Raw genomic sequence first — 15,998 nt, forward strand, 5'->3', positions numbered from 1 at the left:
TGTGGATGAGGCTCTCCATGATTGCCACGTTACAGTCATAGAACGGTTTGCATGCCCGAGTGATCGCAGGAGCTATGTTGTTTTGTATTTACTTTCTGGAGTCTCAGAAGAGCATGTGTTAGATTTATGTCTGCCACCACCCAAGACACAGGAAGAGGAAACATTCTTACTGTATGTTGCTTTAAGGCTAAAAACAGCTACCATGAAACTTTTTAGTCCTGCAAACTCCACATGCCATCTCGCTACTTGATTGTGATTGATAACGCTAATACTGACTCTGAAAAATCGACTGACATATCTGTTCATATGATAATGAGTAATAGCTTTCATTTTCCTCGGAGATTTCTGCTCACTGATTATTATTCTAACTTGAGGTGCTGCGGCACACGAGGAGCTTGGCACAATAAGCCTTGGAAAGCCAAGACGAATATGTTAAAATGTTGTCGCTTCCATGTGCCGAACAGATGCTGTTATTTCAGGACAGCACATGTTGTAGCTCTTGCTTTAAAAATTGAGTAGTAAAAGTTTACATCCTGGTAATGTGGGGGTTTAATAGGCCACTGTATCTGCCTTTAAAGCAGGCAGCCTAAGCTTTTGGCAATAAGGATTTTAAACGGTGATGAATTTTAAGACACAAATTTACTGGAGAGAGGACCCATAAAATGCATCACACTGAAGACCGTACAGTGGACTTTACAGACCTAAAGACAGCAAGTTCAGCGTTGGTTAAAACTGGCAGTGGATTCAAACCATAAACATACAGTGCTATTGTTCTTATACTGGCGGAGGCAATGGCAATGCTCATTAAATTTCTCCTCCCATATGTGCCTTCAGTTACTTCTTCTGAGCATCGCTGACTAAATTCACATTTAGAAGTATGCTACTCTTACCGGATAGCGAGTGGAAAGAGGGAGAGGCCTTTTTCTCTGATTGTTTTTCGGACTGCAGCCCATCTAGTGCGTCATGGCTTAAGGCATCATTTGTCACACTCCGCTAGCAGTCTGCTTTTTTTCTTTTTCCATCTCGTCAAAGTGTTTCTTTGCGTCATCATCTGTGTGCGTGTCATTTTTCTGCGTCTGTGGGTTGTAGTAATCTTTCAGACAGCAATTCTACTAATTAGGAGCTAATGAACGTTTGAGACTCACCTCTTCGTTTATCATCGTGCCATAGCAGCTGTCACAGTGCAGATCCTTATATGAACTAAAAGTGACGCAGAGCTCACCAAGTTTATCTGAAATAATCTGTTTCTGGTCGTGCACTTCAGTTCAGAAAGTAATGAGAAAAAATGTTGCACTACAGACTGCTATATCTCTTGCTGGAGCTGAGCAAATAGTAGGACAGAGTAAAAGACATGACGCAAGCAGGGAGAAGGAGAGTGGATGTCTGAGAAGAGCAGGAGACCAGAAGTTGTTGAAGAATGAAAAACTGATTACTTATTACCCCCTTGACTCTTAATCCAGTTTACAATAGTCGACTTCACCCAGGCAGTTTTACTTCAAAGGTTTTGAGCCACAGCCAATTTTGTTGCATCCAAGTGTTCCTTTTCGAAACTGAAAAAAAAAAATGTCAAAGGGAATACTAATTAATCAAGTAAAGTCAGTGCCAAAAAAATGTTTCAGCTAGTTACTAAATCCGAACAAGTGCTGTTGAACATAAGCCCTGCAAAGAATGGAGAGCTCCAGCATATTTCCAAAATGCCCTGCAAAGAGTTACCATTTTTACTCATTTTTATCATATCATTTTTAATTTAAGTGTTGCCTAATTTGCACGAATTTTGCTTATGGTTACTAAGGTAACAACTGCCATTATATTAGACTACACACATTAAATTTATTTATACAGCGCCAAATCAAAACAACAGTTGCCCCGAGGTGCTTAATATTGTCAGGTAGACCCTACAATAATACAACAGAGAAAACCCCAGCAATCATATGACCTTCTGTGAGCAAGCACTTTGGCAACAGCGGGAAGGAAAAACTCAGTTTTTACAGGAAGAAACCTCTAGCAGAGAGGCGCAGCCATCTGCCCTGACCAGTTTTGCTACGTTGCAACTACTTCGAAAATATTTCAACACTGTATAACAATTAGTTGCCCATCCTTTTTAGACCTTAAGTCACGATTGAAAAATAGCTTCACAATGAAAGTTGTGCTGACATAGACAACACTTGTAACCTGAATTTCTCTTGTATGTCCTTGTTGGACTCTCTACAGGGCAACTTTGTGGGTTTTGCCACCACAATGGGAGATGACTTTGATGGGCAACAAAGCATTTAAAACTTTGATAGAGTTGATTATTAAAAAGACTATAACCGATATCTTGATTAGCTAGAGGAAAGAAGAAAAATTGTCAAACACATAAGTCACTGGTGCAAAACATTTGCATCAATACAGTATACTAATGGTATTGGCATTAACAAATTCTAATAACAAGCATGAAGATAAGGATGAAACAGGAATGAGGACAGTCATGAATGCATACAAAGTAAGAAAGTGCTCAAACTGTAAATCAGTCATTTAATGACCAATGTAATTTGTCCCAAAAGTCCCAATAGCTTCCCATTTTCCTTCCTCTCCCTGAAACTATTAATACTCTTACTGTGTTAATGGAGATTAATGGGTACGAGCAACAAACAGACATAGAGGAGCAAAAGAGAAAAAGCATCATGAGTGGTGGTGAAGACAGAGCAGCACGCTGGAAGTGGGTGCGATCAAGGACAGACTGAAAGATGGATAGATTTCATTAGTCTGGGGAAAGGATACACTAAGTTCTGAGGTGAAAAACACCTTTGTACGCAAGCTGTTCCCCAGATAATTACAGTTTACTGTCCATTCTCAGTGTTGCGGAGTGATCATTGCATGGTGAAGTGTAGCACAACATACAGTACAAAGGGGGTAAAAAAAGCTTTGTTCTGTAAAACTAGAGAAAGAAACACAATTAGCTGAAGGGAAAAACATTCCTGCAGAATTGCATTGTTCATAGTTAACAAAAGCAGGTTTTTCGGCATCTAAGACAGTGTCAAATGGCTGAGATGCTATATGAAGCTAATTGACTGCAAACAGGCTCTCCTGCAGGCTGAGCAGTGTCAGAGCAGTGGAATCAGTGTTTGAGTGATGGGATCATGTGTTCACTGGACAGCTTTGGGGACACAAGAGAGGATGGGGGCATGCTTATGTAAGCAGTGGAAGACTGGGGCATCCTTGCTTGAGTCTAGACCCCAGACCAGTGCAGAAAGATGGAGAGAGGCAGTATTTTGTGTGGGTGGGGGATGGGAGGTGGTTGTTTCGGGGGCTGCAGAAGAGAACAATCCAGGAAACTCAGCGGTATAATCTCCTCAAGTGTGGCAGATTGCTTCAGTGTGTGATGTTCACATCCATGTGTGAAGATACGTTTGTGCATTAAATGTTTTGCTTTTCCTTCGTCACTGCTTCTTCTTTGTCTTTAATTTCCCTCCACTTTCCTCCATGCGTTTGAGTCTAACCTTCATTCGCTCCACCTCAGCACACACACACTGGACCAAGATCCGCTCATTAGTGCCTCTTTTCCTTTGTGTCGGTTTGTGCTTTCCCCACGATCAGAAGATGAAAGTGACCCCAGAACGAAGTGAGGTTTCTCACAGAGTCTGCTGGTGTTCCTCTGCCCCTGGCCATGGTGGGGATTGTGAGAAGGGGGTGGTTGTATGGCGGAAGGGCAGAAGAGGCGGGGAGGGGGTGGGGTGCCGTGGACCAGATTCTGCTGATTGTAGGAAATTATACCCTCTAATTTCACCTGCAACTCCAAGAGACAAAGGGCCTCAGGGAGAGAATCCGATAAGGAAGTATTTCACAGAGCGATAAGAAGAAAACAGAGAACAAGAGGGAGGGATGAAAAAGGGAGAGAAGGTGGACGTAGGGGGCATGGGAGAGGCTGTAACACTAGAAGAAGCGTTGGTCTGAAGCCAGTCAGGGAAGACAGAGAAAGAGGACAGGGAGAGGAGAGGCAGCCACCGAGAAGAGAAGTGGTTCTGCTAAACCAAACCGTGTCCTTAAGGATCACCCATCCAGCTTTAGCACACGTGCACTGCGCACACACTCCAAATACACATCTGTGGATGTACTCACAACACTTTTTTTCCCCCCACACCACCTATACCCTCACTTTTCATCTTAACACCTTACTAAAGCACCATTTGCCTTGCCGGTCCCTGTGTATCCTCCCATCTTCCTTTTTTCGATCCCGGTTTCCCTCTCCTCCTTGATGCTCTTACTCGCAGACCGTGACTATCTCCCCCTGACAGAGCCGGTACGGGATTAGAGACCGATGAGGAAAGCCAAGCGCAGTCAGCCAGCACCTCCTGCTGTTCACAAAACGCAACTGAATCGCAGGTCTGCTGCATCCTTGAAAAACACAGCAAGGGCATGTCTTCGCTCATTCCCCTGGCTGCTTTGTTCATTCTCCAACACTTTTTTTTTTTTTTTACAATAAGCTCAGTGCACATTTCAGCATGCCTGTGCTCATGTGCAAAAGACATTAAAAAAGAGGGGTATATTTAATCAGTATAATTATGGTGATTTTATGTCAAGGTATTCACTGCGAATAACAAATGATGTCCCATCTGAACATCTGTGTGACTATAATCCTAGCCGTCGTGTTTAGTCTTACGAAACATCCTCATCTGACTGGTGAACACTGGAAGTGACACAAGCTGACTTACCTTTAACAGATTTGATTATGTTGGACCATTTTTAGTGTGAGTAAGGTTACTTATGAAGAATTTAAGACCTCACAGCTGCTGACCAAAAGTGCATAAGGAGTTGTAGAATTTTTTGTTATAAAAAGGCAAGTCGAGGGTTTACTTTAGCACCATGTAATGAAAGAAGGCAAAACATTTTAATCAAATCTCTCATCTACTTTGCTAAACAGGATGTGGGATGTTGGATGACCCACATGTCCTGTGTCCCATCAGTGTTGTGTTAAAACAGCCATTAACTATAACACATAGCACTTCCAGCAGCTATATATTGTAATGTGATTTCCCTATTTAATCCACTCCGAATGGGTTTCAACTCATTTAAAAGATCCTTGGCAAATTTGGATACAATGATGGGAAAACTGGGACAGGCTGTACCCTCTGTGTTTCACATTTCTGATTCCAACAGCAGCCTCAAGTCGTGCTCCTCGATACCAGACACTTTTTCGCCCCTTTCCAAACATTCATACTGAAACATTTTCTCGCCAGTATTTAATACTCTTTTAGATCCTGCAAAAGAAGCTTGCACCAGAGCTCTTGTTGAAATATTGAACTTTTAATGTGGCGTGCACTGTGCATAAAAGTGTGAAAAACACGGTGGCACAAGTAGTCAACCACTTACTATTGCTCTCTTTTTTTTTATTGCTGCGTCCTTGCTGGCCCTCTCTCATTAGTCTGGAGTCTGTGGGAGTGAACGGTGTGAGCCAGTGCTAAGTAATTCTGAGCGAGGAGAGTGTTTGAGGGGAGACAAAATGAGGAGCTGAACGACAGAGAGTGAGCTTGGCAACGCTACAGCGTTTCACTGCAGAGGTTTTAAATCCTTTAACATGATTTTGCTCATCCTATTAAAGACATAGCTGTGGCTATGGAGACTGTAAAGTGTTACGTACAGACGGGAGGGGGACTGAGTGAGAAGGAATGAAAGGGAAGTAAGAGGGAGAGAGATTAAATGGGTGTTAAATATAGGGAACAAATCATCATTCCAGCCCTGTCTCTATCTGCAATCCGGCTCCTAATGTTCTCAGCATCATGTCTTGTAGATTGGACTGGATGACCTTTAATTATTTGCCCTCCTCAAATATAATTTCTTTTTCTTCACATAGTGATTTAAATATAGCCTTTCCCCCTTACAGTTAGGGTTTGTCAGAATGTGACTTTTATTTTTTTTTTTTTTTTTCTGTACAGCAAACTTTAAAGAACTATTTTAAACCCCTTTTTAGGGGGTTACAATGACATCTATGTAGGAGCGCAAGGACAGCATGTTAATACTTGTGTTGCACACTAATGGAAAAACATAATTACACAATTAAGCTCCTTTTTAGTATGTTTAAACTACTAAATGAAAAATAACAATAATAATAATAATTAAATGTCAGAAACTGTTATACAGAAAAACAGAAAGCCTGAGTCAATATGATATTTGTGTGATGAAGGTTTGGGGCAGTGCTGAGGTTATTACTCAAAAAAGAGAGAAAAAAAGTAATGTATTAATAACGACATGTTACTTGCAGTATGTTACTTAATTACACACAGGAGAAAGTAATTCATTAAACTTTACTTTCACATTACTGCGTAAAATGACCTGAAACGCATTGTCACATAATTACAAGTTAGCAATGTAAATATTAGCCTACAGTGCCACACACCAACATAAGCCCCCCTCCCAATGAGCACAAAGAAACTTTAAAGTGATCGCCAGTTATTATACTGTAAAAAAGTATAAAGGCAGAAATGGAGGCTACAATGCTGAAAGTCTAAATGCTCATCACTGCCTTCATTACCTCTTGAAGTTCAGGTTCTGGCTACTGGGCCGCTCAGCTGTTAACTCTTGTTTTTTTTTGCTAGCTTTGTGTTAGCATGCTATCTGTGCAGATGTTAGCAAAGACCATTAATGCCGTTGTTTCTCTCCTAGAAGTAGTTTGTGCTTCATCTTCGTGCTTTTATTCTTTTATACAGTAAAACATATAAGTGATGTTTAATTCCACGCCACTTTACGTTAATAAACAATGTAATGTGATTGCAGTAGCATATTACACCCAACACTGGTTTGGTCTGGTTTGTGTTTTGGCCTTCTGATATTGTTTTAATATCGTGTTTATTTTTGTCATTTTTCCTTCCATGTTTCCATGCGCATGTCTGTTTTTAGTCATTTTATGTTTGGGGGTTTTTGTTTGGTTTTACTTCCTGTATTTATCTGCGCTGCTGTCATTGGTCTCATTTTAGATTTAAAGTCCTCAGTTCTTGATATTAGTCATCCATCTGTCTTGTTCTTGTCCACGTGTTTCCTACACTTTGCTTCTTGCCGGTGTTCCTTGTGCAGTGTCAGTCTGCAGTACTGGTTTGTACGCAGTATGTTTATTAATTCCCATCATCCAGCCTCAATCTTTGCCGTGTACTTTTGTTCTCAAGACTTTTTGTAAGCCTCAGACTGCTGCAGGGCTTGTTTTAAGGGCTTGTAGAGGTGAGGACCTAGATGCAGGAGGCAGAATATTTCAGCAAAAAGTGAGGTTTGATGGCTGCTATGAAAAAAAAATCCAATAACAACAAAGTCTAAAAAGTAAAGGAATAGAAACCTAAGAGAAAAAAGGGTGAGGTCTGGAAACCAGGGACTAAATCCAAGAACAGGATGGCACAAGAAGTGATACAAACAGATAGTTGTCTCATTAAACAACAGGAAAGTAACTGGTACAGGTGAAGATAGGTAGGATGGGGTTGACGTTCTCACAGAAGGAAAAAACAACAGAAAGTAAAAACATTGAGGTACAGCAGAAAACTAACCTTCAAAGTACTGGATGTGTAAAATGCGTGGTACTCTTTGATGCGTTAAAATCTTTTGTGGATTCACTTATTCTTAACAGAGCTGTTCACACCGTCCTCATAATTTTGCTGGATGAGTCTGAAGCGTTTATTTTTTTAAATCAACCAAGCTCGATTTTTCCAAGTTTTCGGCGAATAAACAGATCTGACCAATCAGACCAATACATTTGGCAGCAAGTGCACTCATATTCTGCAAATGCATGCTAAGTGCCTTGAGGCAACTGATGTTTTGATGTGGCATTATAGAATTAAAATGGAATTGAATTGAATTTTTGCTCAAAACTTGCACTGGTACTGAATATGCAATGACATGGTAATAGTAAAATAATGCCATTTTTCCTCGGACACACAGCTAGACATGCTCCGGGTCAGTCGGCTGTCTGAAATTACTTCTCTGCCTCCTCAGATGAGCTCAAACTGCCCCACTGACATTCTGAAATATGTACGAAAGCAGCCGTGATAGAGCTTCAACTCCTGGATCAAACCATGAAATTCTCCCTGCTGCTGCCTTACTGTGAGAACTGGATGAACCCAGAATCTCTGTTTTGTTCTTTTCTTGTTCAGAAACATCAGGACCACATCATCATCAACACGCGTTTTTTGAGGATTAATTTTTCACAAAAAGGTGATGCTTTTGGTGTGCATACACGTTACTTAAAAAGTTCAGAATTTTGTGCTGTTGTTTTTTTTCACAATGCACTCAGTGTGTCATGGCCTTAAAACAGGAAATAACCAAAACACAAAAGCAGAAAGTTGAGGAGGAACAGGCCAAGACACACCAAAGGGAACTGAAATTATCATTACTAAAAATCAAGACATAAAACAGTAAAGACAAAAATAAAAAAACAAAATAATATAACAAAAACTTCCATTTTGCTAATTTAACCTCCTAAGACCCGAACTCTTCCACGACATGCATTTTTAATTTCTCTTTGATATTTGGGCATATTGGGGCCCGATGAATGTAAAAACAAAGAATTACCAGATTTATTTATTTTTTTACCTTATTTTTGTTTTTAAGAAAAATAAGAGCCACATATGAGGATATTTGTTTAAAATGTTGATAGAACAGTAGCAGTATAATGTCCTCGTAAGTGGATATCAGACCCATGTACAGCAAAATTGAGTATTTTGGTCTAAATAACCCAAAATGTGATGTCCACATATGTGGACGCCTGGTCCTATAGGAGGATAATAAGGACATTAAAGCAGATATCCCCCAAAATTCAGCAAACTCAAAAATCTAAACTTCAAACACTTGAACATTAAGCAAAATCAGAATAATTTCTTTTTCTGTTCAATATTTGTTCATTGTTCCTGCCTCTTGAGTTCTGAATCGGGGTCTTCTCTTTTTTATAACTATGGCAGATAGACTAATATCCACTGATAAGAGTCTTAGGTTCCTGGAGGGTTATTTCCCCAATGTCTTGATTTTCCTGGATCATAGTCTTCCAGACCCTGGGGATCCCAGGGTCATGGGTATAAAATTGCTATTCAGGTAAAAACTGATCAATTTAGAGTTGAAATACCTAATAATCTTCCCCTTTTATTACAACAAAGCTTCAACAAGCTTCCTGATAACATAGAAGTGCATTCAAGCACAGTTGTTAAAGTTAGCCTAAACTCATTTAGCATCAAGGACTGGAAACACTACACAGCAGGTGTGCTAAACTCCTTGTTACATAAACTGAAGCTTTTTGCTGCTTAATAATTTTACGCTGGATTATTACTGTAGGAAGCGAGCTGGTTAGCCAGACATGCTAATGATCAGACTTTCTATCACCCTTATGCTTTGCTTCTTCGCTTTTCAGGATGTTATTAATTGTCTAATGTTCATGCAAAGTTTTATTCAGATTGTCCCAACCATTAAGGAGGAGATAAGGCACATACAGATCATATACATACATATGCTACGATCATCATAGTAAGATTATTTTTACATTATCATTATTTTAGTATTAGCCTAATTACCTTCACAGTACTATACATGATTCATGGTTACCTTTATGATATGACAGGGTCATCTGGATATTTCACTCTGAATAATGGATTGATAAAAGAGAAGACATCCATCCTGGATATTTAACACTTACTGTGTTTAGATCCTTGATGACATGCTAAATGGACATGGACATGGAAATGGTAAGAACTATAGTCAGCATCCTTCAGCCTTCTCTCTGTCATGAGTATTTTTCTCTCCCATTTATAACCTAAAGCTCCAAAGTTTCTGTCCGACTGCTCTGACTCTGACCTCAGTCGCTGGTCACATGTTCCTCCTGTTTCTTAAACAGCTAGCAGGACAAGGACCTCAGCTCCACAGCAGTGCATTTATAGCAGCAGTACAGCCGTTAACTTAATGAGAGTGGGCTCTACATTTTAACAATGCAGTTTTATGCCCTTCCTCTTTTCACAGCGCATCCAGAGTTTTATAAAGCATATCTTGCTAGCCAAAGGACACGACTTGCTTTCCTTTACTGATTACTCTCTGCAGACACTGTAAAAACTAATTGAATGGAGGGGTTTTGTAATAAGTGAATGAGATTAAGACCGTTTGACTCATTTTGAAATGTAAGTATTCACAAAATGTTTCCACTGATGATGGTGTGCTGTCCTACAACACTGGCGCTTTTTAAGTCTGTTATGAGTGTATGTACTTACTTAAGATCATTAGTACTTTTTTTAAAGTACAAAACGGGGGTGCCGAGTTGAATTGTGTACCCTCGAAGTACTTTAAGCACTTCAAATAGACCTTTGGCTGTCTAGAAATGCAACAACAGCATCTATCCAGCAGAGGGAGGTGTTCTACAACATCTGAATACAGGAAATGCGCTGTCTCCTCATAAACTGGATCCCGTGGCTTGTCTAATTCTCTTGTGTGCTTGTTTGATGCTGCTCAGTCAGTTAGCATGGGAGGCTCAGAGTCTATTTAATGACCACGACAGCATTTTAATACAGGATTACAGGTTGTAAATGGGATTTTATCTGACTAGACAGAACGTGTACTTTGCGGCAGTCCTGACCGCTGGATACAAAGTTATCTTTTCTTGTACCTTTTTGAATCAACATCAGGGCAATATACAAATTATTCCAGTCATATACCGCCTTTTGCAACCCATGGATGGGAGATCAGCATGCATAGCCTTGATTTACAATAGGCTTATACCCCAGCTAAATGCAATCCAAGCCAGTCGACAGTTTAATTCAGCAGCGCAGAGTTTCACTATTCTCCCTTGAAAATCTCGCTTGTGATGCAATCCAGGAAAAAAAAAGCTCTCTCCCACTCACAGTTTCTGACAGCAAAGGCTCCAGCTCCCAGTCTGGTCACATACCGCTTTGTTGTTGCAGTTAATAATATTTGGTCAGCAGATGATACTCTTGCGGCTGTTGACTCCCTTTAATCTCCTCCCTGACCTATGATGAGAGGCCAGAGCCTCAGGGACCTTTGTACCTACAGTATCTCCCCTCTCGTTTTAACAAGACACCTGAGATCTGCCCTCTGCACAAGGAATGGTGAAAAAAAAAGATTTCCCTCTGCACCGGCCCAGAAGAAATAGTGCTTATCAGTGCTTATCAGCTACCTTTTCTAGGTTCTCTGTCCAGGTTGACAACAAGACTTTGCTAACGGTGTGTGATTACTCTTCCTTGGTGCATTCTATGTCTTTATAAGACACATTTAACATACTGAAATCTTGACCTTGGAAATTGTGCCCTTTTAATATCAGCCCCCTTTATTTCATATGGCAGAATACCTCAGAACACTTCTAAGTGACACTATTGTTTCACAGGGGTTAGAAATGGATGATTAAACACTGTACACACATTTAAGAAATGAATGAATGCAGAAAAAAAGGGATTTTAAAAACGCAGGGTCAGTTTAAGCTAACAGTAATGAAGTCACAGTTTTGCATCCTAAATCAGGTGAAACTAGCTATCAGACCTCTTCACTTCACAATTAAACTACTCAAAGAGTCCAGTTCTCTTTGTATTTCACTACACTGAGCAGTCATCATTGTTGAACATAGCAAAGAGATATTGCTAAGATCATCTAACATTTGCTTAAGTGATTTACAGGGTCACGGTGCAGTTCCTCTGCACTAATGGCTATCATAATTGAAGGCTAATCTAGTGTGCATTTATCTATCTGTCCACCCATCTATCCATTTCCTGCCACCTATCTGCATTTAGTAAGTGGCCCAGACATACTTCCAGCCACATCTTTCTTTCCATGAGGCATCAAGCTGCCTTCTGAAGGCAAAATGGGTTACTTCATCCCCCTAGTGTGTTCTGATTGTACGTCCAGTCACCCCGAAGACCTTGCACGAGTCATCCCGGGCTCCAAACTATATCGAATGACTGAACTCCTCACCTGACTCACTGACCGTAAAGACGTATCAACCTCTGTCTGCATGTCTAAACTCAGACAGTCATCCAGCGAAAGAGGCTTGTTTGGGTAAATTACAGAACGTCTTGGTTCATTGTTTCCTGTGACTAGAAAGATTCCATCATGAGGGCTGTAACGTTGAACTGTGGATTCAAAGCGAGCATACTGAGTGTCATCTTCACACTCTGCTTCTCCTGACCACAGCTTGGTAACACGCAAAATTTGCTGTGCGATGATACACCTCACAGATTGTATGGGAAGACTCACTAATGAGTCATGAATCGACCAACAATCATCACTTGACTTGCTTGACCTCGTCTCTTTGGCCCCCGTCTTCATTGTTTCACTTTTAGGGCCCACTGTGTCCTTGGGCAAAACTTCAGCAAGTTTCCTCCTGTCGTCTTGGTGTCTACGTGGTTAAAATGAGAGACAAAAATGCTGAAGCTCTTTGTAAAGAGCTAGGGTAAAGAGGTGCTATATGTAAGTGCAGTCCATTTACCCTCCTCATCGCTCCTATCGGCATTGCTTCCAGATGCAGCCGCAGTTACTTTGATCAAAAACAGCTTTAAAAGCCCCCCTGCTTCATGCTACCTGTCGAGGACCAAATGACAAACAGAGAAAGCATCTAGCAGCCGAAGGGCCACATATTTCCCTCGAGAGTGAGCCAAGAACAAAACAGAACTTAATAGAAAGTCATTATCGGGGCTAGATTCATCAAACAATTGACTGCCAACACGACTGATTCAGCTCAGTTGTATTTATATGGCGCCAATTCACAGCACAGAGGCGAACCCCAGCGATTTAATTTGAATACGCTATTAGGGACACTAACTGATCACTTTTGGCTGGCATGTTGTGCTTGTGCTGCCACCTAGTGGTCACATCAATGCAGGTAGTCTTTACTGTGTACCAGCTGAGCTCTGCATCCATGCTCATTTTCCTTAAATAATATACTGAACCAGGAAGCAGAAATTATAGGTAAGCATTTACTGTTGCTGTTATTTGTATTATTATTGCTCTATATGTAACCCGTGCATTCGTATATTACGATGTTTCATATTTCACCCACCAAAAAAGTAACAAAAAATACATTAAAAAAATTAAAAAGAAGAAAACAAAAATCTGACGTCAGCCTGGCACAGATCATCACCTATAAACGCTGGAAGCAAACGCGTTTTGCTTTTCCACACGAGTATTTCAGCAGATCGAGCGCCCTTTTCCGCCGAATTATGCGTCTCGCCTCCTCGTCATGACAACTAGCAGTGAGACTGAAATATTGCGCGAGAGTCGATGAGACTGCGCTCAGAGAGAGAGCGAGAGAGGGAGATTGAAAAGCAGTGGGATCTCCTTCAGTGCGGGCTTCAAAAATAAATGCCACTGCATCATCCTGATATTCACAGCCTTTCAGGTGTTGTTCCAAAAGCACCAGGGCTGATCGGAAGGTGCGGGCTCTGTTTTCTCATTCCGAGCTTTCTCTCCTCAGCATCAGAGACCAAGTGAAGAGAGAGAGGGAGAGAGAGAGAGCACCACGCAAGCGCGCAAAGAAGAGATTGGACACCTGATTTCGGTGGGGTGTCTTCGCTGGAGCGCTGTTTCGTGTTTTAAGTCAGTCAACCTGTAATCTTTTTTTTTCTTTAAAGGGGGCCGTTCGGCACAGCGGGGGCGCACACCGCGGATTATTATCAGCGCGGGCAAATGGGGGGAGAGAAAGAGGACAGATCGCTGCGTTGACTTTTGAAGCGACGCGCGAGTCCTGACGCTATAGCGTTACGCATTTATTTTCCTGTGAGTTCATTTTCCCCCCTCTCTCGTTCTCCCTCTCTCCTTCCCGCGTTTGAGTCGCACTCGCTGCTGCGTCTCCACCTGATTTAAAAAAAGAAGAAGAAAAGAAAAAGTCAAATATTCCGTGGAGAAGGAAACATAGCAGGGGTGTTGTCAGAGAGGGATGAGAGGAGGAGGAGGAGGGGGCCAGTATGAGGTGTGCTTTTTTTGGAAAAGCCGGAGAAAGACGGACACCGAGAAGGTGTGCTGATGTGCGGAAGCCTGCGACTGCGTTGCTCTCCTGAGAAATAACTGCGAGCCGGAGAGAAATGGCCTAGTTAGGAGATCATCGACACGCCGACGGGGGATAGAAAAGAAGAATCGTGCTTAGATGGACGGGCCATCATCATCATCCTCTTCTTCATCTTAATTCCGGTGCTTGCATCGCGTCTTTTAGGTAAGCCATATGTTCACCACCAGCACCCAAACGTGACTGGAGATTTGCTGTCTACCGCGGGCTTCATGTGTGCGCAATATGTTTGGTGACTTCGCACATTGCGCACGTTGCCCGTCCTGACGCACTGTCAATACTGAGGAATGAGACTCCCATGTAAAATCCTCGGGCCACTTTGTTGCTATAGCACACATTTTCTTCCTTTCAGCGGGAGCCTTCTATTGGCCTTGCCTGTTGATAAGCTGTGGCATCTTAACGTGATCGGTCCACTTTGCGTATCCAAGTGGTTTTAACAGCGGGGAGATATCGCTGCGATTTAATTGGAGATCAGCTCAACATGCACGGGGACCGTCAATCAGACCGGCTTGCTATTCTCAGCCGGGGCTGCCGATCCCTCTCGATTGTGGAGGTATTGATTATTTTCTGATGATCCCTTTTTTTTATCATTACATTTATTGATGACAGCTTAATTATTCGTCTGTGCTGCAACGTAACTCATCTCAAGCACAGTGTGTGACAGGCCTTGAACTCAGAAGACGTCTTCTCTAATCAACAAATTCACAACAGCTCTGACACACACACACGCACACACAGGCAGTCAAAAAAAGCCTGTGCCCTAGAAGATGCAGATAGGATTGTGAATTAAATGCACATGCTGATGATCCAGGGAAGGCTCCATTAATATTCAGCGGTGGTTGGGCAGTGCTCAGTTAATGGCAGACAACAGGACCTCTGTTCTGACAGGTCATGGATGAGAAATGGTATATTTTCATTTTTAAAGGAGTGAATGTGTGTTGGTCTTTCCCTCTCTCTCTCTCTCTCACACACACACACACACACAGATATGGGGCCTGTAGCTACGGAGAAGTGACATTTAAAATCCATCAGAAAACCAATAAAGTGGTTTTGTAGACTTTTGAAGAATTTCGTATTACTCTTGTTGGCGTGCTGTTCAAATAGCTGTGATTGCTTTTCTTAGGCCAGCGTAACGTCAGCCTCGGCACTGGCATTTTAGGTGGCTTACTCAAAGACAGCAGAATGGAGCTGAAGACCGGGAAGCCTTGCCTGGGTTTCATCTTTTAGTGGGAATTTGTTTCACTACATATCAGACAAAATAAAAAATAAAAAAATAGCACGCTACAGTGTGGCAGAATTGTAGCATGACCATTCTTCTTCATATACACCGCAGGTAATACGTGTGCTTCATCTAATGTTTTTTTTTAATCTTCAAGAACATACAGAGATTGCCACCATTCCCAGAGCACTACGTCCAATAAACTACAGTTAAGGGCCAATAAAGTTAATACTGTGGCGAGCTCGGTGTCAGTCGGTTTCTAGAGAGAAAATGGCCTAGAAGTGAAGATAAAAGGGACGAAAAGGAAAGAACGGCTGCTTAATGGATTGAATGAGAACACAAGGTGGGGGACTTACAATCTGGAACAAAACGTGTTAAGTCTTAATGTTTAATGAAGTATGTTTGGGTGAGGAAGGTGAAGTGCTCAGAAGTGTTCACTTTAATATTCTCTCTCCTCTCGTAAAGTCAGAGCTTCCTTGCAGCAGCACAGCTGTTGGGTTGTTTGTATAGATGTATTTGTTTGGATGATGCAGCCTTGTCACATATCAGTGCTTGATTCCATCATCATAGCCCAGAATTTTAAAACAATATGATTTTTATTATTATTTTTCTTACCTCTCTTACTTTAGGGATATTGTCTTTTTATTTTGCTTTTTTTTTGCTTTGATTTCATTTAATTTTGAGCTGAATTTCCTCATCAGTGCTTTGCTGTTTGACTGCTGCTAAGTGATGTCACTGCATGTCTTGAAATAACAGGTAGCATGTAGAACATGGCAGCTGGTG

At 41.4% G+C, this 15,998-nt stretch overlaps 1 protein-coding gene across 6 annotated transcripts in view; it reads left to right on the forward strand.

Annotated features, from left to right (window-relative positions):
* The window catches only part of LOC116329136 (neuroligin-2-like), a 146,307-nt gene that overhangs the window by 64,550 nt on the left and 65,759 nt on the right, over positions 1–15,998 (forward strand). For 3 of the 6 annotated variants that reach the window (XM_039618581.1, XM_039618586.1, XM_039618587.1), the window contains exon 1: positions 13,456–14,143. The exons of the other annotated variants lie outside the window; for them this stretch is intronic. The gene's annotated coding sequence lies outside the window, so the exon portion shown is untranslated. Of the gene's footprint in view, positions 1–13,455; positions 14,144–15,998 lie in introns of those variants that run through there. 6 annotated transcript variants of the gene reach the window in all.

Source organism: Oreochromis aureus, linkage group 10 (genome assembly GCF_013358895.1).
Source record: "Oreochromis aureus strain Israel breed Guangdong linkage group 10, ZZ_aureus, whole genome shotgun sequence".
In the NCBI taxonomy this organism is placed as follows: Eukaryota; Metazoa; Chordata; class Actinopteri; order Cichliformes; family Cichlidae; genus Oreochromis; species Oreochromis aureus.